The sequence below is a fragment of the Kogia breviceps genome, chromosome 17 (genome assembly GCF_026419965.1).
Source record: "Kogia breviceps isolate mKogBre1 chromosome 17, mKogBre1 haplotype 1, whole genome shotgun sequence".
NCBI lineage: Eukaryota > Metazoa > Chordata > Mammalia > Artiodactyla > Physeteridae > Kogia > Kogia breviceps.
This window is the reverse complement of record NC_081326.1, coordinates 25,089,226-25,111,325: the sequence shown is the minus strand read 5'-3', so window position 1 is coordinate 25,111,325 and position 22,100 is coordinate 25,089,226. Positions and strand designations below refer to the sequence as shown.

At 32.4% G+C, this 22,100-nt stretch overlaps 1 non-coding gene across 1 annotated transcript; it reads right to left on the bottom strand.

Moving 5' to 3' along the window:
- Positions 1–1,001: 1,001 nt before the first annotated feature.
- LOC131744289 (U6 spliceosomal RNA) lies at positions 1,002–1,108 on the bottom strand. Its single transcript, XR_009332078.1, has one exon. It is a non-coding gene; the product is annotated as a U6 spliceosomal RNA (small nuclear RNA).
- Between the last annotated feature and the right edge of the window lie 20,992 nt (positions 1,109–22,100).

The following is a 22,100-nucleotide window of genomic DNA, read 5'->3' as shown; positions in this document are numbered from 1 at the left end:
TGTTTCTCTAGTTCTGTGAGATGGCTGCAAGTGCTGCCCAGATTCTCAGATGCCTATCTTGCCATTGGTAGATTGCAAATGCCTTGAGAGAAAAGGTAGCACCAAATGCTGGTCTCACATAACTTACTTCCCTTCTCTTCAGGATATGGATATTTTTGGACATGGCTAAAGGCTATTTGGTTCTCTCTGATGTCTTCAATCATATATAATTAATTGGCATTTCTTTATTTTTGGTGATGGGGTTGATCAAATAAAGGCTAATCTACCTTCCTTAAAACCCTTTACATTCAGTACTCATAATCTTATGGAGGTAATATCTTAGTTTCTTCAAGGTGTTTTGCTTTTCTCACTTTTGTTTTGAAATTAAATCTGGAGTTTATATTTTACATCATATGAGATAAAGTTTTGTTTCAGTCTCTTTCCATATGGACCTCCAATTAAACAAGCACCATTTATTGAGTAGTTCATCTTTTTTCCCACTGATATATAATGCTTCTGCTGTCATACACAAACTTTTCATAGAGGGTGGATTTGCATCTGTTTTCCTTATTCAGTTTCATTGGTCTAATTATATCTTACATAATTTTTGAAATGCTTTTTCTTTTGTCTTGAAATATAATAGAGACAATTTTTGTCCTTAAAAATGTCTTGACTATTATTGGCTCTATGTCATGTACATTTTAAGTAGATTCTTTTCAAATTTTGTCAAAAACACTGCTTGCATTTTATTAGATTGCATTAAATTAATAGAATGATTTTGAGAGACTGAATTTATTAAATATTTTCATCTATAAGCATTGTAGAAAATTCACCATTTGTTTAATTCAATAAATTTAAACTATTTTGTCCATGAGCTTTATGCTTATTTTTTTAACATCTTTATTGGAGTATAATTGCTTTACAATGGTGTGTTAGTTTCTGCTTTATAACAAAGTGAATCAGCTATACATATACATATACATACATATATACATATCTCCCCATATCTTCTCCCTCTTGCAAATAATATGGAATGCTTCACGAATTTGCATGTCATGCTTGCATAAGGGACATGCTAATCTTCACTGTATCATTCCAACTTTAGTATATGTGCTGCCGAAGTGAGCACTTCATGCTTAGTTTTTTTTTTTTTTTTTTTGTGCTGTACGCGGGCCTCTCACTGCTGTGGCCTCTCCCGTCGCAGAGCACAGGCCTCCGGACGTGCAGGCTCAGCGGCCACGGCTCATGGGCCCAGGCGCTTCGCGGCATGTGGGATCCTGCCAGACTGGGGCACGAACCCACGTCCCCTGCATCGGCAGGCCGACTCTCAACCACTGCGCCACCAGGGAAGCCCCATGCTTAGTTTTTGTTGGACTTATTATTTGACAACTTTTTTTTTTTTCATTATAAGTGAGATTTTTTTTAGTAGACTTTTTTTTAGAACTTTATAGAGTTAGAGAAAAATTGAGATTTCACTGAGTGCAGCATACCCAATATTATTAACATCTTATATTAATATGGTCAATTTGTTTGCATCAATAAATCAATATTGATACATTTTTATTAAGTAAAGTCTGTATTCTCTTCAGATTCCTTACATCTTACCTAACAATTTTCTGTTCCAGGATTCCATCTGGGCACCGCATTCCATTTAGTTGTCATGTCTCCTTAAGCACCTCTTGGCTGTAACAGTTTCTCAGAATTTCTATGTTTTTCATGACCTTGACAGTTTTGAGTACTGAACAGGCAGTTTGTACAATGTTCCTCAATTTGGGTTTATTGTATATTTTTTTCATGGTTAGGCTAAGGTTATAGGTATTTTTAGTGAGAATATCGTAGAGCTGAAACACACTTCTCATAGTATAACAGGTTACATATTATCAATATTACTTATCACTGATGATGTTTACTTTGGTCAGTTGGACAAGACTATATTTTCCAGGTTTTTCTACAATAAATTTCTTTCTCTCTTTCTTTTTCCATACTTCACTCTTTTGAACTAAGTCACTAAGCACAAATACCCCATTGTATACATACACCACATTTTGTTTATCCATTCATCAATCTATGAACATTTGTTCTGTTACCACTTTTTGACTATTATGAATAATGGCTGCTATGTACATTGGTACACAGATTTGTTTTTATTTCTCTTGGGTATATACCTAGGACTGCCAAGCCTTCCTTATACATTTTCTGTATGTTTGAATTTTGAGGAGCTGGAAGTCACTTTTTCCAAAGTGGCTGCATCATTTTACATTCTTATGAGAAGTCTATGAATTTTCCAATTTCTCCATATCCTTGCCAACTTTTGTATCATTTGTCTTTTTGATTTTTTCAATCCCAGTGGATGTGAAGTGGTATCTCATAGTGGTTTTCATTTGCAAGTACCTAATAATTAATGCTGTTGGGCACTTTATGTGCTTATTAGCCATTTGTATATCTTCTTTGGAGAAATATCCACTCAGATCCTTCATCAATTTTTAATTTGCATTATCTGTCTTCTTACTATTGACTTGAAAGAATAATTTATATTATCAATACAAGTTTCTTATGAGTTATTTCTAAATATATTCTCCATTTTTCCAGGTTTCTTTTCACTTTGTTGATGGTATCCTTTGAAGCAGAAAAAAAAAATAATTTTGATGAAGTCCAATTTATCTGGTTTGTGTTGTGTCCCTTTTGCTTTTAATGTTAACCAAGAACACTTTGCCCAATCCACAAACTTGAAAATTAACTACTATATTTTCTTCTAAGACTTTTATAGTTTTAGCTTTTATAGTTTTAGCTTAGATCTATGATTCATTTTTAGCTCATCTTTTGTATGTCAAGAGGAAGGGTCCAATTTTATTTATTTGTATGTGAATAACCAATTGTCCCAGCACTGTTTGTTGAAAATACCATTCTTTCTGATTGAATTGTCTTGGGGCTCTTGTCAAAATTCAACTGACCATTAATATAAGAGTTTATTTCTGAACTCCCAGTTCTATTTCATCAATTTATCTATCTTTCTTTCTATCTATCTATCTATCTATCTATCTATCTATCTATCTATCTATCTATCTTTTTATCTATCTCTCATCTATCCTTATTCTATTACCACATATTCTTTTTTTATTTTATTTTTAAAATAAATGTATTTATTTATTTTTGGCTGTGTTGGGTCTTTGTTTCTGTGAGAGGGCTTTCTCCAGTTGCAGCGAGCGGGGGCCACTCTTCATCACACAGTGTGCGGGCCTCTCACTATCTTGGCCTCTCTTGTTGCTGAGCACAGGCTCCAGACGTGCAGGCTCAGTAGTTGTGGCTCATGGATCCAGTTGCTCCATGGCATGTGGGATCTTCCCAGACCAGGGCTTGAACCCATGTCCCCTGCATTAGCAGGTGGATTCTTAACCACTGAACCACAAGGGAAGCCCCCAGAGTTGTTCTTCTTTATAGATCTCTAGCATAATACCAAGATAAAGAAACATTGTAATACTTTAAGATCCATGAAAAGAATCTTATCCTTGAGAATGAATACATCAGTTTTCCACTGTATTCTCCTGCTTCAGTCATTCATAATTTGGTAAAGTTGTAACATCTTTATGATGCTAATAGTGGAGAGTACACATCACTCATAACCATTTCTCCTACCACTATACCCATTAAACAACAATTCTCCATTGGCCTCCTTGCCTAGGTCTCTGGCAACCACCCTTCTACTTTCTGTCTCTATTAATTTCACTTCTCTAAGTATCTCATATAAGTGGAATATAATATTTGCTTTCTGTGACTAGCTTATTTCACTTTATATAATTTTTTTGTTGTTGTTATTTTTGTTTTTGGTTTTTCTGTGGTATGTGGGCCTATCACTGTTGTGGCATCTCCCATTGTGGAGCACAGGCTCCGGATGCAGAGGCTCAGCATCCATGGCTCACGGGCCCAGCCACTCCGTGGCATGTGGGATCTTCTTGGACCGGGGCATGAACCTGTGCCCCCTGCGTCAGCAGGCAGATTCTCAACCACTGCACCACCAGGGAAGCCCTGTATAATGTTTTTTAAGGTTCAGCCAAGTTGTAGTATATATCAGAATCTTCTTTTTAATGCTGAATAATATTCCATTGTGTATATATATATATATATATATATACCACATTTTATTTACTCATTCATTCATGATTGGATGAATGCTTAAATTGCTTCTATATTTTGGCTATTATGAATAATATTCTATGGACATAGGTGTACAAATATCTCTTTGAGATCCAGCTTTAAATTATTTTGGGTTTATACACCCCAAAGTGGAACTGTTGGGTCATATGATAATTATATTTTTAATTTATTAAGGACCTCCCGTACTGTTTTCCATAGTGGTTGCACCATTTTACATTCTCACCAGCAGGTGACAAGAGTTCCAATTTCTCTACATCCTGGCCAAAACTTGTTCTTTTCTTTTCTTTTCTTTTTTTTTTTTAAATAGTGTTTCAGTATTGCAAGATGAAAAGAGTTCTGGAGATACTCTGCAGAACAATGTGTGAATGTATTTAACACTACTGAACTGTAAACTTCAGAATGGTTATGGTGGTAAATTTTTAATGTGTATTTTATTTTTATGTGTATTTTACCACAATTAAAAAAAATTAGAAAAGTGAAAAGAAACAATACTCTACCAAAAAAATGTGAATGTGAAACAAATTTTAAAAATTACCAAATTTAGAAAAAGTCATAAAAATTATTGCCTTTAAATATATGGTAATATGTAATATTTTCTAGATAAGAGACCCTAACTGTATTATATAATTGCATTTCTTTTTTTTTATGAAATCTTTTTTCTTCTGGAAATAAGAAATATTCACTTTAAAAAGTTCTGGAATTTTCATCTTCTATGATTTTAAATGTGTCACAGTACTTCTTTTCAATTTTTGCAACATCATTCTTGCTTTCTTATACTACAAATTTTGTATGGAGTTTTTAGTGTTGAAACAAATAGCTCATCAACACTATAACCATAAAGAGCATTGGTGTGCAGAGTTTGTAATTTTAAAATGTATTTTTAAATTTTTTAAATGTCTCTATATTTGTACTGGAATATGGGCTTAAGTTTTTCACTGCTCATATAATTCATGCTGAATAGAACTCCAATTCAAGTTTATTTTATTCTGATATTTGACTTAGAAGCAATCAGCTTCTGTATATACTGGCTGCATATTAGCACAGAATGTACCCCAATCTTCAAAAACTTTAGGATGTAGAGCCACAGTCTAGGAAAGATATCAGTGTGTACTTAACTTCAAACTTGCATTACATTTCCTTCAGATTAAATTGCAGGATCGGTGAATCTTAGACATGGTTCTTTAATTATTATTTATTAGTATTATTATTATCATACTTCCACTCTTCAAAGCCATTGTTGCATGTGAAATGCTTTTAAAACAACTCATGGGTTGGAAACATTGGACAAAACTTGGAAAAGTTGATACATCTACCTCAACTCGTGTAATTTGTAAGAGGTTGAACCCTGCTTTGGAACTGGTTACCTGATAAGGCTGTTAATACCGATTATAGCTTAATGCATTACCTAAGAGAGACTTAGCCATTCAAATACATTATTTTTTTTAAGTTCCAAAGCAAAAGCAGATTGTGGGGGTAGACATGTATAATTATAAAGATAAAATTGATGACTACTAAATGTTAAAAAATATATTTCCACTTTTAACCCAGAATATCATTTAAGCAAAGTATATTCTGGACAAATATGCCTTAAAATATATGATGAGAGACTTGACAGTAGTGATTTTTGTATCTTTCTACCCAAAGCATAGGAAAACTACATTAGATGCTCAATAAATATTTGCTGAACTAATGAATTACAAATGGGTATAGAACATTGAATGATAGCCACCAAAGTCTAAGACATTATTTTTGAAAGGAAAGCTAATAGATCTCACCACAACATAGTACTATTCCTGGTGGCTGGCCATATCTTGGCTAATTTTGTTTTGGTCAGTGACAGTATCAAATATAACACCGTAATCTTTTATGAAAATTTAGTATCCAGTGGTGAGCAAAAATGATATTATTCCCAATACTGCATAAGGTGAAATTATATTAAAGAACAATAAGACCTTTCATTGTATTAGTTAACAAAGATATTTGACATTATTGACCAATACAAAAATACTAAAGAAATACTGGCATAATCTGAAGTACATCTTTAGGGAACATGGCAAGCTCAGACGCAGTGAGGACAGTGAGTACCACACTCTAGTGACGGAGTCTGTATTCAGAGCAGATACAGACCAAACTAAAGCATACTTTTCCTTGACATTGGTTGTAGAGTGGCCTTATTATTCTCATACAATTTTACATGGAAAGGCAAATCAATGATTTTGTTATCTTCATGAACACAGAAGTCTATATGCCATAGTTACCAAGATTTCAAAAGCTTTCTCTTCTGAAATCTGGAGTACTGTTTGAGGAAAACTGTTTCTTCGGGCAGAGGTTGTTTCTATAATGGGTTCTGCTTACATATTTAGAAGTGTCTTGTAGTGGAAACCACACAAGTCTTTCTCAAGGACTATGTTCTGACTCCAACCCATCAACTAACTAGCTATGTGATTTATAAAACTGAAAAAAAAAAGTATATGATCTTTCCTGTAACTTCAAAATTTTAATTTTAAGATTATCTTTTTTATTATGGACTCTAAATCTGTATTTGAATTGTCTTATTTTTACAATGTGCAGCATGGTTTTGTCTGTTTTGTGTGTGTATGTGTTACTTTTAGATTGAGTCGTGATGTCTATAAAGCAGTTATATTCATTGCACAAGTATAAACAGGTTTCCCAAATGCAGTCTTTTTCACTGGGAGTTGATATTGATAGAAACCCATGCCCTTGCTCTCATTCTGCATTTCAATTTTGACATCTATAAAATCTCCCTTTTTTTCTATCTCAAAGAGAATATTACGGTCTGCTGATCAGAGAAAAGGCAATAAAGAAGACCAAAAGAGCACAATATCCTGGTGTTATATATATAACAATGCTTCAATTCCTTAAATTCTATAGATATTTAGGAAGGCTTTAAAAACATTATTTATATTACATAAAATGTGATACATTAAGAACAAATACCCATAAAAGTATTGAGATAGATTCACAACAGTTAAGAGTATGTTGTTAACATTGTGTGGAATATTATAAACTATGAGGTAAAATAATAATTTACTAACAAGAAAATCACAATATTGGGTACATTTAAATATTGAGAAATCAGAAGTAATAATAATAATAATAATAGAAGAATAGAATATAAAGGAAACACCAAAACACTTTCATCACACTTACTAATAAACTGCTTTCTTTTTCCCATATTTTCTTCTGGGCCTAAGGCACAGCTGTAAGCAGTATTATAATTGTGGTGGATATGGATGCTAACACATTTATTCTCTTTCTCTGTGGGAAGTGGAAAGGAAGGGAAGACATCATTTTTAACATAATTTTTGAATAATCTTAAAACTTTAAAAATTCTTTTCTAATTAAAAAAATCAACCTACATTTTAGCCTGTTAATACAATAAAAAGAGAATTGTAATGGAAAAACAAGATCACAATTGTTATTGATAATATCATCCCATTGATATCTAATGCACAGGACCATTTGACTGCAGCTTGAGCTGTCACTAAACTTTGTAACTTCACAATTGTGATTGATTATGGAAAGACCAATTTAGCTACAGCGATTAGTACTGACTGCTAAAATAGCTGAAAAACCCCTATAGGTCATGATTCTGGTTGATTTTAACTCTACGTAGGAATGAAAAAGATGAGCTCTTCAGTGATTTGAAATAATAGAAATCCAACCACAACTTTATATTTTGGAATAACAATAAATGATATTTTAAAATATAATGTTAAGTCTAATTTTAGACATCAATTTCCACTTTATTCTGCATCACCTTTTTTTTTTTTTTGGTCACAGTTTCCAATACACAAGAATATTGTGATTATCAGTCTAGTCTTTCATGAAGATGCTAACATGAGCTGAAATTCTAGCCTCCTTATTCAGAAAATGTTAATGTAAGAAGATGTTGGCATGCATATACTCCTTGGCATGTGCATTACTGGGGACTGCTGGTTCTTTCAGGAGTTACATGGAATAAGAAAAGCTCTTCTTCTATATGAAAATCTGTGGTGGTGTTGGTGGAGGTCTTAAAAGAGTCAAATCTTGCCTAGGGCCTTTAAAGATGGAGATCATTATTCTTCTGCCCTGTCTACCTCAGGAGGCTTTTCAGCTGGCATAGGACTCTTCAGGAAGTAGAGAGAGTAACAAACCATATTGTCTCAGAAGGATGATATAGAAAAGAATATCAATTAAGCTGGAAGAATCTAAGGCTGAAGATCCCATGAGGCTTAAAGATGTCATCTTATCAACATGATTATAAATACTAGTCATCATTTTGATAAAATATTTATACAATTCTGAAATCTTAATAACTATATTTCTCACTTCAGTTTCACAGTAGTATGTGACTTTAAAAACCTTTAGAAATACTAAATTGGTGTTTGAGATTAGCTGGGAATTATGCACAGTTTCACAGCTTTACTTGGGGGAGGAAGCAGCTTTTAGGTATAGATAAATACTAAAACTCTATAGCATAAGAGGTGAAGATGAGATTGATAAGACCATCTGCCCTCTTTGAGCAAAAATACACAAGTATAGAAAGAAAAGAGGAGGAGATAACAGAATAAAACTTATAAAAACTCCCAAAATTTATGGGCAGTGAAACTGCAAAATGAGAAGGTAGCAAAACACAACCTCAAGGAAATTTTGCAAGATACAAAATGCTCTAGATTGATGAAAACACTAGGAGCTGATGAACGACTTCCTTTTCTGGGAAAGCATTACAGTTTTCCAGGAAGGAAATTAAAGAAATTTTGTATATTCTATAAACATTCCCTGTTTTGGAGGGATTACTGAAGGATGCATGGGTAAACCATAAAATAAATGGGATATGTCATATGCTTTGCTCCTTCCCTCACTATGGATAAATAGCATTTAAGGGTTCAAATGAAGTTCAAGGGTAAAACTTGCTGCTTGCCATTTTTCTCTAAGCCAGTTTCTTAAAAGTAGCAGGGATTTACTCCAACTTGTTACAGTGCTGCCTAGTCTAGGAGAATTAGGTCTGGAGGCAAGAGGACACCACTGAGAAGATGGTCCTTTTGGGCTATTTCCATAAGGGAGGAGCCAAAGCACAAAGTAATTACACTCTCTTCACCAAAAATTACTTAAGTCCATGGAACTTTTTTTAAAAATTAGTATCATTATTTTCAGAAATTAGTATCATTATTTTCAGATGTCAGGATCATGTGCATTAAAGAGGAGCATCAATGTAAAACTATTAAAGCAAATAAAATAGGTCAGGGTTGTGGTCAGTTGCAATGTGAATGTGTAAATATCAATATTTTAAAAATATATCTCCAATAATTGCTTAGAAAATAAGATTGAAATAGTCGTCAGTAGCAGTAATGATAATTGTATAGCAGGGAATACATTTTATACATATGTACAGGATTTACATGAAAAGAAAACACATACTATTCTATCAGGGCAGAAGAAAGAAGAAGTAAATATAGCAGCATGCCATGTAATTGACTGATAAAAATTGAATACTCTAAAATATATATAATTCCTAAATTAAAATTTTATATAATTTGCAAAATAATTCAACAAATTTTTTGAACTTGGAAAAATTGTTCCAGACATCCTCTGTAAAAAGAAACGTGAAAATACCTAGGAAGTTTAAAACAAAAATTAATAGAAGATGTTAAATTTTAAACAATTAAACACTATATTATTTAACAAAAATCAGCGAGGTACAAAAATAGACTTATCAGTGGAACAAATTATGAATGTCTAGAAAAAGACATAGATATATTTGAAAACAGTGAGGTAAGGAGAAATTAGTCAATAAATGTTACATAGACAGGAGATTTGCCATTTGAAAAAAGTTACATCTCTGTTTCATATATCACATGAAATCTTTTCAGATTTATCAAAGAAATACATTTTAAAAATTATAATTTTGGTTTTAAAAAGAGTTTTCCTAAGATATAAAACTCAGAAAAAAAAAAGCATGGGGGTATTGAACCTTAGTAAAATTTACTAAGGTTCAATACCCCCATGCTTTTTTTTTTACATTTTAAGAAATATTTGCATGTCAGACATATGAACCTGTTTCTTTCAGATGTTGGTGGTTTTTATTTATTTTCCAGAGAAAAATTGTTTTTCTTTTTGTGTGGTAAGGTTGAGGATGGAGATGTTTAAGTATGGAAAGATAAAAAAGATTTTCTCTTGTTTCTGAGTTTTATATCTTAGGAAAACTTTTTAAAACCAAAATTATAATTTAAAAAATTTATTTCTGTCCAACAGAAGTTTTTGTGATGATGGAAGTTTTCTATATCTTTAATATCAAATAGGCATCAGCCATATGTTGTTACTGAGCATTTGACATATGACTAGTGTGACTGAGGAAATGAATTTTAATTTTATTTGTGCAATTAATTAAATTTTAAATTGGAATAGTCTCTGATGGCTAGTTGCTGGACATTGCAGTTACAGAGTTTCAGCTGAAATATAGGCTTTTTCCCATATCATCAGTAAAGGAGTTAACATCACAATTTTTCAAGAAATCTGGCCATATGTACAAATTTTCTGGGTATTTTCTCTCTGACCTAAAAATTCCACATGTAACTTTTTACTGTAAGAAAATAGAATGATAAGTGCAAAAAAATGTGTATACCAGAATGTTTATTGAACTGGAAAAATGAAGATTGTATAAATGCCTAAAAATAGAGAAAAAATTAATTAGATTTGGTGCACTCATACCTCCACATAACAAAACTTCCATGTTCCTTCTGTTTTGTGGTCACTATCCTCTGGAGTTTCAGATACGATGGGACACAATAGTTAAGAAATAGTATGATCAGTGCCTGGAAAAGTCACATTAGCCCTTCTATTGTTTCTGAGACCACTATTCTGTTAGTAACTCCTCAGTGAATTTTTATTCTATATGAATGGCTCATCATACTTTTTTTTCATATGGATTTTACTAATTACTACAACTCTTAAGCCTTAAAGAGGTGGAATTTTGAATTTTATGTATGCCATAATATTAAACTGAAATTTCTTTTCTTACCCTCCATTAAACTATAAACTCACCAAGAGGTGGGAATGTTTCCTAGTCAATAATATTCCCCAATGTTATCATAACACATAGTATTACACAATAAATATATGTTGAACTAATTAAGTAAATGGCTTCGATTCCTTTAGAGACTTGCTCATTGCAATGGGGTAAAAATTTGTATAAGTCTAATTAGTTCCTCAAAACTTATCTGTTGTAGATGAATGATAAATTCAAATTTCTGGATCAAGTTAATGCTCAATTCTGAATCTTGGTCTGTGCCTCTACCATCAACTCAGCTTGGCATTTTTTAAAATTAATGCAACAATGATTATAAGTACATAAATCATTCAAAAGTAAATAAACAAGACAAGGATTATAAAGGCTTCATTAATTGTAAAGTTTGATAAGCTATCCTGATAATTTAGCAGTAATCACTTGTACATTTTTATTGGTGACGCCATAAATCACTTTACCAAAGTTTACTCTTTAATATTTAACGAATAGATTGCACATTATTAAAACAAGTGATGTATCTCCTCCAAGGTTTTTCTTTTTACCTCTGGAAATATTTGCGGAAAACTAGCTTAATTTCAAATTAAAGAATAATTTCCTTTGTTTTTTCATCTACTGGTATTTTAATGACACTGACATCACATATGTAACAACATAGAAGTCATCAGAAAAATATGCCATGTTTCACAGGAAAAAATGCACATGAAACAAACCCAAATTAAAATGTGAACAAAATGAAAAGGAGACCAGTTGAATCCATTTAGAACAGCTGCCACAGAACATAGAACAGAAAAATCTTCTTCAAAGGGAGATTTAGACCATTTATTTAATCTCCTCTTTTACTTTATATATTTTTCAACAACAGATGGATTAGGACTAGCTGTGTCCTCATGCATGAGTGTTTTATATAGGCATGTGATGCTCATTTTGGCTAAGCACAACTGAGTGCTTTCTCTTTCACATGACAAGGGCTCTTTAAAGTGACTTTTATGATTGGTTTTTATGTTGTCCTGTTCTTGCCTGTCATTGGAATCTGAAGTTATGAAAGGAAAAAAATGTCATCCCTTTGAAATTGAGTCTTGCTCTTGAACTCACTGTCTGAAGACACGTGGTTACCAGAAAGTTAGAGGTTTGGAGGCCTTGCTTTTTTCTAAAGTTTAAAATATTAACTCAAAAAATCAGTATAACCACTTCACATAAATGAGGCTGCTATGAGTGAATCATGTGATTTTTCCCTCTAATTGTACATTTTTTGGGGACACAAAGGCAATAAATATTTGATATTTTAAAATAAGACATTTTACAATTAACTCTTTTACAAATAGCTTATATAGCCTTTTAAAAATCTTGGAAGATGATGCTGGTATTTTATGCTCCGTGACCAAGATGCATCATACATGTATTTTTTAAATTAAATCAACACATAATCTGTTCCAAATAAATATCCTAGATCCTACTTTTGGAAATGTTTAGTTGTTCAAAAACCATTTTTACTTTTGATTTTCAGAACTTAGAAGGAATACAATTTAACTACAACTCAAAAGTAACCTTTAAAAACATTACATGACAAATCTTTCCATTGATTTTTGTGAGGAAAATACAATTGAATAAAAATATTATAAAGGCAATTTTTCATAACTCAGAAAAGAAAAATACTATTTACTTTCTTCCTCTTTTCATCTGCTATTATACTTATGTCTTTTCTCTAATCACTTTGTATTTTTTGAGTTTGTAAAATTTACTCTTCATGTTATTATATATTTATTAATTTCTTTTTGGCAGGTCATTTTCTTTGTCTTAAAATCTTTTTGTTAACTTTGGTGTCATTTGTTAGAAATATATCCCTCTAGAGTGAACTATCAGTTGGTTGTGAGAATGTTAATATTCTAAAATTTTGCCTCTCATTTGTATAATGATTTTGAGAAATTAAGAGATGACTTAGTATGACTGTGTTTATGTGACTCAATTAGGAATTATTTTTGGCCTTTTTTGAGATATTTAAATAAAACTGCTAGGGACAAAGGACATTTTGTATTTTAGTAAGATTACTAAAATAAAGATTTTAGTCTGCTATTTAGATTATATTTTCTATGGTTTTAATTAACAATTAATGCTATCTTTACCTCTTCATTTCACAACTTCTTGATTTCTTTTGGTAGTGGTAGTAAGTAAGTTGTCTACTAAGAGGTTTTTTGTTTGTCTGTCTTGTTTGAAACAGAAAGGAAAAGAAAAACATGTTTGGATCTATAAACTGGGTTGAATTGACTGTCATTCCAATATTGACAATGTCCACAGTAATTTTGACTCTTAAGGGTTTTTGCACCATTACCATGGAATAATGAAGGATAAAATTCTGAGGGTCAGAAATAGGGAGGGTGGGAGAGAGGGTGGTGCAAGAGGGAGGAGATGTGGGAGCATGTGTGTATGTATAACTGATTCAGTTTGTTGTAGAGGGAAAACTAACACACTATTGTAAAACAATTATACTCCAATAAAAAAAAAAAAACTGTAACTATGCAAGGGGATGGATGTGTTAACTAACCATACCGTGGTAATAATTTTTTAATATATACGTATATAAAATCACAATATTGACTATCTTAAAAAAATATATATAGTTGATTTACAATGTTGTGTTAGTTTATGGTGTACAGCAAAGTGATTCTGTTATATATATATATATATATATATATATATATATATATATTCTTTTCCATTATGGTTTATTACAAGATATTGAATATAGTTCCCTGTGCTATACAGCAAGACCTGGTTGTTTATCTGCTTTACATATAGTAATTTGTATTTGCTAATCCCCAAATCCTAATTTATCCCTTCCCCACCTCCTTTCCCCTTTGGTAACCATAAGTTTGTTTCCTATGTCTGTGAGTCTGTTTCTGTTTCATAAATTCATTTTGTCATATTTTAGATTACACATATGAGTGATATTATATGGTATTTGTCTTTCTTTTTCTGACTTTCATCACTTAGTATGATAATCTCTAGGTCTACTTATTACATTGATTGAAAGAAAGATACTGGTTTTAAGGTAACTTTCATTAGTTTGAAGTTTTATTGCATTTTATTTTAAATATAGCTTCATTTATTGTGACTTGCAAGCTGTAATTGATAATGCTAATATGTTTAGTTATACATATATTTCCCATTGCCTGATATGACAGCGATTTATAAAGCAGTTTTTGACTCTCCATTTTTTTTCATTCAAATGAATCTTCCTTAGTAATTTTGTTTTTGTGTTTTTGTAATTTTTGGTTGATTTCTTTGTGAATGACTACAAGTAGCACTTTATACAATAAATTCCATTTTTTATTTATTTGATTTTTTCTGGCATATTTCTTCTGATATTCTACACTACTGTTGCCATTGTATATTGATTACTTGAAAAGTCTCACCTCACAGTAGTAGACCAGTTGGTTCAGACAAAACCTTCTGCTGAAATTAAAGAAAATTATGTTAAAAAGTAAATATGATTGAAGACAAAAAAAGAGCTTCTACGTCACTAAGGAAGTGAGTAATCATAAGCACAAAGCTAAAAGAACAATCCAGAATGGAGTTAATATTTTCCTTGTAGTAATTTTCTAATTCCAAAAGGTGTGGCTGGCAGGTTCAAAAGCTGAGTGGTGGTTTTGACTGACACATGGATTGGGTGTGGGAAGAATTTGGATCTAGGGTCAGCCAAGGAGGAAGAACCCTGGTAAAACAGCAAAGTTTTCCTTTGGTGGCATAAAGACCCAACCAAGTGAGAGTGAACCAGAAATAGATCATCTCTCACAAGGACTGAAACAGCTTTTTATTATCTCAACCCTTGATTGAATTAATAGGTTCTTAGATTGCTAGAGCTTCCAGAAGTTAAATATTCTCTAGAATTTGACATTATCACCTATATTTGAACAGCAGATACACGATGATGCAGAATTCCAATCTAAATTAATGCCAACAAAGAGAAAGAAAATGAAGAAGACTGTTCATACCAGCATTATTTGTAAAGGTCCAGAAGAAAAACCATGTCTCTGAAGAGTATAGTGGATTAATAAATTTGGTGTATTCATTCAATGGGACAATATACAGAAAGGGAAACATATTAGGAAAATATATTGATCAAAGGGAGCCAATACAGGAAGGCATATTGTACAAACTCAGTTCCTATCAAGTTCAAATGAAGACTATAAATTCTACTGTGAGAAGCTGGGATGCCAGTTTTATTTGTGGAGTGATAGAATCACGAGTAGGAGTGGATAGCAGGGAGGCTTCTGAGATGCTGGAAATAGTCTGCTTCTTGAGTTAGGTGGTGGTTACATGGATGTTTGCTTTGTGATAATTTATTGAGTTACACATTCATATTTTGTGCCCTTACTGTGTATATATTATGTGGCACAGTAAAAAAGTAATAGTAAAAATACCCAACAATATAGCACTTTTTATATATATAATTTTACTACTGGTTGAGATATTTTACCCATTCTATAAATGAGGAAGTTAGAATCCAGAAATATTAAATTATTTGTTTTAGTGGTCTATATCAAATAGCTGATATTAAATTTAAATTTGTTAATATCATCTAAAACTGAAAGTTGCGGTATAGTTTTATACATTGACAAAAAAACCCTGCTAATAATCACAACTAACTTCTAGTCCCTAACCTGAGCTGTAAGTAAAGGAATATCTAATATTTTCTGTAACCCACTTTCCTCTTTACATATATATATATATGCAAATATATATATTATTTTACCTTAATATGGACAATGTATCTTTTAACTCTAAAATCCTGGAGGGCATGGGCAAACCTTTTAGAAATATTGTCCCATCTAACCATCAATTGAAAGACTCATTTGTATGTGTTCTTATTTAGTGGAATTTCTCTACATCTGGAGGAGGCTTATTCTATTTTTGGTAAAGTCTGTCTTTAGAACCATAATTCTGTTGTTTGACATTTAAATGCAAGCTTTTAAGATACAAATCTATTGGCTTTAAATAGCAAATCAAATACCTGCTAATAGTGTGACCTTGAGCATATTACATAACCTCACTGTGCTTCAGTTTCTTCATCTGCAAAATCAGGATAATAGTTACACCTACCTCATTAGGTTGTCATGAAATTTAAAGAAGTTATATATGTAATGTATTTAGAAGTATGTACCAAATTCTTTCTGTGTTAGCTAACATTATCAATGTTAAAAATAAATAATATTACTTATTAAACCTATTAGTATTTCAGATTATACTGTTTGTTCAGAAGTGATTCAACCATTTATAGAACTCTCAGAATTCCTCATAACACATAGTCTCCTTTGCAATCCCGTTAATGAATCTCTTGCTTCTCTTTTTTCTGATTATGATTTACTAGTCAAAACTGTGGATATCTCTTTCAGCCATATTTTCTTCCTTTGCTTCCCATTTGGCATTTAATGTGGACAGAAGAGGGTCAATGGAAATGGAAGCGAAACATCCAGAAATTACATTTCATGTAACTGAAGTCAATAGATGTATTCTAAATTATAATGGAGTAAAATCTTTAACTAATTTATGAAATGGGATTAAATCCTCTTTAAACATATTTTTCAGACTGTAGTCCATGAATCTCATCATTTACTTGAGTTGGCCTCACACAGTACTACTCTAGCTTCTTTTACTAGTATTTCTATAAATTATCTATCTAGTTATGGCAGTCTGCTTACCCGGTTTAATTGGGATAGTCTATGTTTGCACTTATTGTCGTGATGTGATTATTAATAGTGTCCCTTTTCACTCTCAAAAGTGTGTGAGCTTAGACCATATTTATTTGGTTGCTCTAGTAAAAGGCAAATCTCTAGGTCATCAATTTCCCACTCAAACAAAACCTACTAAGGCCTGATAGTGTTTTATTTTATCTCGCCTTGCCAGTTGAATTTTTAAACATTTATTCACAATTTTTTTCCCCCAGAACATTTGAGCCAATGTCATTTTCCTATCTCACTGCTATGCTGTCTGACTACTGTGCAGAGATTTTTTCCTTATTATCCACCAGGAAACAACATGAACACTGCAAATTTAGTTTTACAGATATGTACATATTTTTGAATACATCCACATATATTGGCAATACTTGGCTCTGGTTTAGATACTGTTCAATTCTTGCAATAGTCTTAAAATAGTCTTGCAAATATTTTCCCTTGGAAACAAATGACCTGGATTTGATGCTGTCATTTTTAAATTTTGATATTTTCACCATAGATGTATATCCAGGAATATTGAGTTACAATATTTTCTTATTTTATATAAATAATAGATTTGAAAAATTATAATTATGATCTGAATCACATTTTAAGGTGAATTAGACTAATCATACTAGAGTAAATTTATTTTGTTTTCAGGACATTGTCATAGAAAATATTAGAAATAAGGCTTTTCTATCTGAGAGACAGCAGAACTCAATAATTATTGAAATAGAAGACACCCCAGTGGTAGAATGAAATAGGTTAAAAGTTTTGTTAATAAAGGATGTAAATTTTATAATAAATTACTTTTATACTAAAGAAAAACTAGGAAATAATGTTATAATAGAAGATTGATGATATGTCCCTGGAAGTGATATAAAATTTTAACAATGCTGAAAATTTTTTTAAAAAACCTAGTGCTAAGAAAAAAAAAACAGGAGATAACATTTGACTTTATAGCCAATAATTCTGTTGAACACTTGTAGAACTGGTTTCAAGGGAAAGATTAATTTTTCTTCCCACTTTGTAGTTTGAAATGACTTCATCATTTAGCTATGTGATGATCATTCTTTCATAAGATGCTTTCAAAAATAGTAGCTTTTACAAAAATATCAGAACCAGTCATGGAGTGTCTAGTCCAAAACACAGCTGTCCCAGCTCTCATGGTGATATGAAGTGTCTGGATCCTGCTTCCTAAACAATGATTGGTATGCATTTTAGATTCAGGCACCAGCTGAAACTAGTGTAACAAAGAGTGGGAAAATTGATCACTTAACATGTTGAAATAAAGTATATCAATGACTATGTTATGTTAGTAACATTTCTAGTTATAACATTAAACAAATATAGTATTCTCCGCCCAGTTACTCATTCCAACTAGACAAGACTCAAAATGACAGAAGGAGGCAGAGTCTATATTTGAACCTAAAATATACAGCCCAGGAGAACATCCTGTCAAATATAAGATGACAGATAATTTCTCATCCACCAAGTGCATGTAGTAATGAGTATAAATCAGACTGAAATAGGACCATATCCCAAAATAGTTATAAAATCTGTAGCAGGAAATAAGGGCGACAATAATATATGATACCTGCTATGTAAGGGAGAACTGGATCTACAATGTTATACTAATGAACTACTAAATTTCTCCCCTAATTTTAAAGGAATATCTCTTGTAGTATATATATCATTTGCTTAATCAGGGAATACTTTTAAAAAGAAATATCAAATAATAATCCAAAATATTATTTGCATGTATGAGTTAGGTATATCCTTTGCTATTTCTTCCTATTTGCAACTATTAAAATCCTTCGTATATCTACCAAGAAAGGGCACTCTCAATTTGGAAGGACCCTTTCAGTCACCATCTATAAGGGACGTTCTTTAAATATACTATTCTCATATATTTAGTAGAATCTTTTTCTTTCAATTTTTATTTATTTTTTTAAACAAAAGTTTTATATATATATTATATATATATATTTAAGGTGTACAATATGATCTTTTAATACACATATACACAGTGAAATGATTACTACAGTCAGGCACCGAAGATCTACTCTCTTAGCAAATTTCTAGTATATGATACAGTAATTAGTAACTATAGTCACCATGTTGTACATTGGATCTCTAGAACTTATTTAGTAGAAGCTTAATGACAATTGACATTTGTTCCAATCAGCATCAGGTATTTGTTGTTAATAAACCTCTTGAAAGGGCCATTACATAAATCTCTATAAGAACAAAAATATATATATTTTTGATAAGTAATGCAGTCGTGTTATTGGATGAGTTACAATACAGTAAACATGAAGTCTTAGCTATACAAATAATTCTAAGTGATTTTTGTTTGATACTAACCCAGTTCTTTCCCACTGGGTACTTGGTTGAACCCTTATCCAGAAAGAACAGAAGGAATGTCTCTCTCATGCTTCCATGTGGATCCTGTTCTTCCTTAATCATGCCAGTTCTGTCTCATCCTTGTCCTTTCCTATACCCCATGTTGACTTGTGTCTTGGAATGACCCTCTCCTTATTTTGAATTTGATAGATTATCAATGGAGTTCTCAGTGTCTCCAACTGTAATTGCTCAATACTTGGAAATTTGGGTTTAGAGCGCTCATCAGTTGTATTTATTTAGCAATAGTTTATTATTTCTATTTGCGTTTAACAAAGAGACCCATGAAAATGCTAGAGGTTAGGAAGATGCAGGCGGTCAACCAACATGTGCATTTTGACTATGTGCTGCAGCTCTTTGGGAATGTATTTATCTCTAGGCTTCACCATTGTGTAAGGGCTAAATAATTTGTCATCGTTGTAGAGGAGACAATTTCTGACCTGAATGGCCATTATGAAGAATAAAACATACAAGGACAATAAAGTTTGATCCACTCTATGCTTACTTCCTGTGTCAGTTATAAATATCACTTTAATGTAGCAATACGTGGCTTTAGCATTTAAATGTACCTCTACTTGCATAAAATATAGTGTCTTTGTATTTATTTAATATATTTATATAATAAATTCCTGGAAGCAAACTTGGTCATTAGGGGTCAGAACAGAGTGAATCAACTGTCACTTTTCTTAACACATATGTAATAATTACAACAACCATTAATTGGGCACCTGATATATGATAAAACTTATGCATTTTATCTAATCTTAATAATATTTTTGCAAGATTTCCATAATTCTTGTTTAATATATGAGGGAAGTGAGGGTCAGAGTGATTAATGACTAACTCACTAATTCATTTAATAAATATTTATTAATTACCTACTACTGATTACCTAGTTTGTAAAAGGCATGTTGCTAGGTGCTGGGTATATGGTAGTGGAATGAACAAGCATGTTTTTTGCCCATGTGGCACTTTAACGGGTGACATAGTGTTTGGCAGCATCGGGAAGACTGAGTCGCACTCCGGTCCTCCTATTTTCTAATTGAGTGCCACTTGCTAGTTGTGTGTCACTTTCTGGTTGTGTGTAATTTACTAGGTGGCTGAATTTCTTAAGTTTGATAACCCCTGATTTATCTCACCTTAATATGAAGATTACAGTAATATTTGCATTACAGAGTTTTTATGAGGCTTTATTGAGTTAATTAGTGGTAACTTTAACAAGATGACAGGCATATTATAGTGCTTAATAAAAAAGAAAATTATACAAATGTATTTTATAAAATCCTATACAGTGTCAGAGACTATGGAACCTATCTTATTGCTCAGTACTGCACGGATTTTATTCCTAAAGTCAAATTTTGTTCCAAGATGGATGCTAAAGCTTCAACACTTCCATATGCATTTCATCCAGTAGGAAGAATATAAGAAGCCCGTAGTCTCTAATTATAAAAACATGTCCTGACAGTCATAAAACACTTCTGCTCAAACCCCGTTAGTCAGAAGTTAGTCCTGTGGCTGTTACTTAACTGAAGGTGAAGCTGGGGAATGTAATCTTGATTCCACCAAAAATTGTAAAGTATCTGAGACTTGACCCTACTTGCAAGCCAATCACTTGGGCTGCCAAACTTTCATAGATGCTGGAAGAACACATGATTTTCTGGGGAAAAGGCAAAGGACTTTATTATATACAACAAAACAGGCAGCAGGCGCTATATGTGGGCATCAGTTTCCCTTGCTCCCCAGCACCCACCTGGGACTCACATACATGGATGCTATGTACACAGTGGGTCCATGTCACAGCTGAGGTACACTGTGCTCAGGAAACCTCAACCTTATAAGGAACTTCCAGAAAACCTGCCCAAACTTTGCCCCAGAGGAAGACATTGTTTTCTATTACCTGACTGGGAAACACATCTGTCCATTGGGACAGGCTTGTTTTCTAAGGCTATCTGCTACCTCAACGTCTTTGAAATGATAGTCTGGAACAAAAGATGTGTAGAAACCTGAAAGACCCATGGACAATTTTCTTCTAACATATGTTGGGTAATTCTGTGCTCAGTTAAAAGCTAGAAAGGTCATATTAATGTTAGGAAAACATTGGAGAAAGCTGACGTCAAATGCTATAGCCCATATTAAGGATGTACATTGAGGTTTAGATTATGCCCCTATCGTGTTTCGAAGAAACCGATCTTGTAATCGTATGCATTCCTAGTCGTTACATGTATTCCTATTTCTTTATCAGTCTTGACGCCATTTTCTTAATTTGGAATTTCAGTCTAAGGAGCATGTACTGAACACTTGCAAAGTTCTTAGCATTATGTTAGGTCTAGGAAACTCATAATGCATGAAACAGGCTCATCTTTCTGTGGCAGTAGAACTTGGTCAACACAATTTCACAGAGAAACAGTTACAAATTATCTTACTTGTGGTCTGTGATTCTGGCCTATTCGTGTCTCCGCTTGACTTTTTGGTCAATTTGACTGCTGATCATTTTTACAGTCAAGATCTAAACATCTCATTTCTAATTTTGTTCTCAAACTTCACTGGACATGCCACCTCCTGCTGAAATTCGTTCTTATCTCTGCTTGCTCCTGACCAAGTTTGGATAAACTTAGCCCTTTTACACACAAAACTAACTCAGCTACCTAAGTGGCATCATAGTAAGGAGGTTGTAGGCTCTATTTGGACAATACTTAAATATTGAATCTTTATTCTCCATGTGTATTTTTGGTACTTTCTATATATCTGATTGAATATTTAATTTATTGTCACAAAAGTCTTTTTTCCCATCTACATTCTGATTCCCGTGCCTTTTCTTAGGTCACATT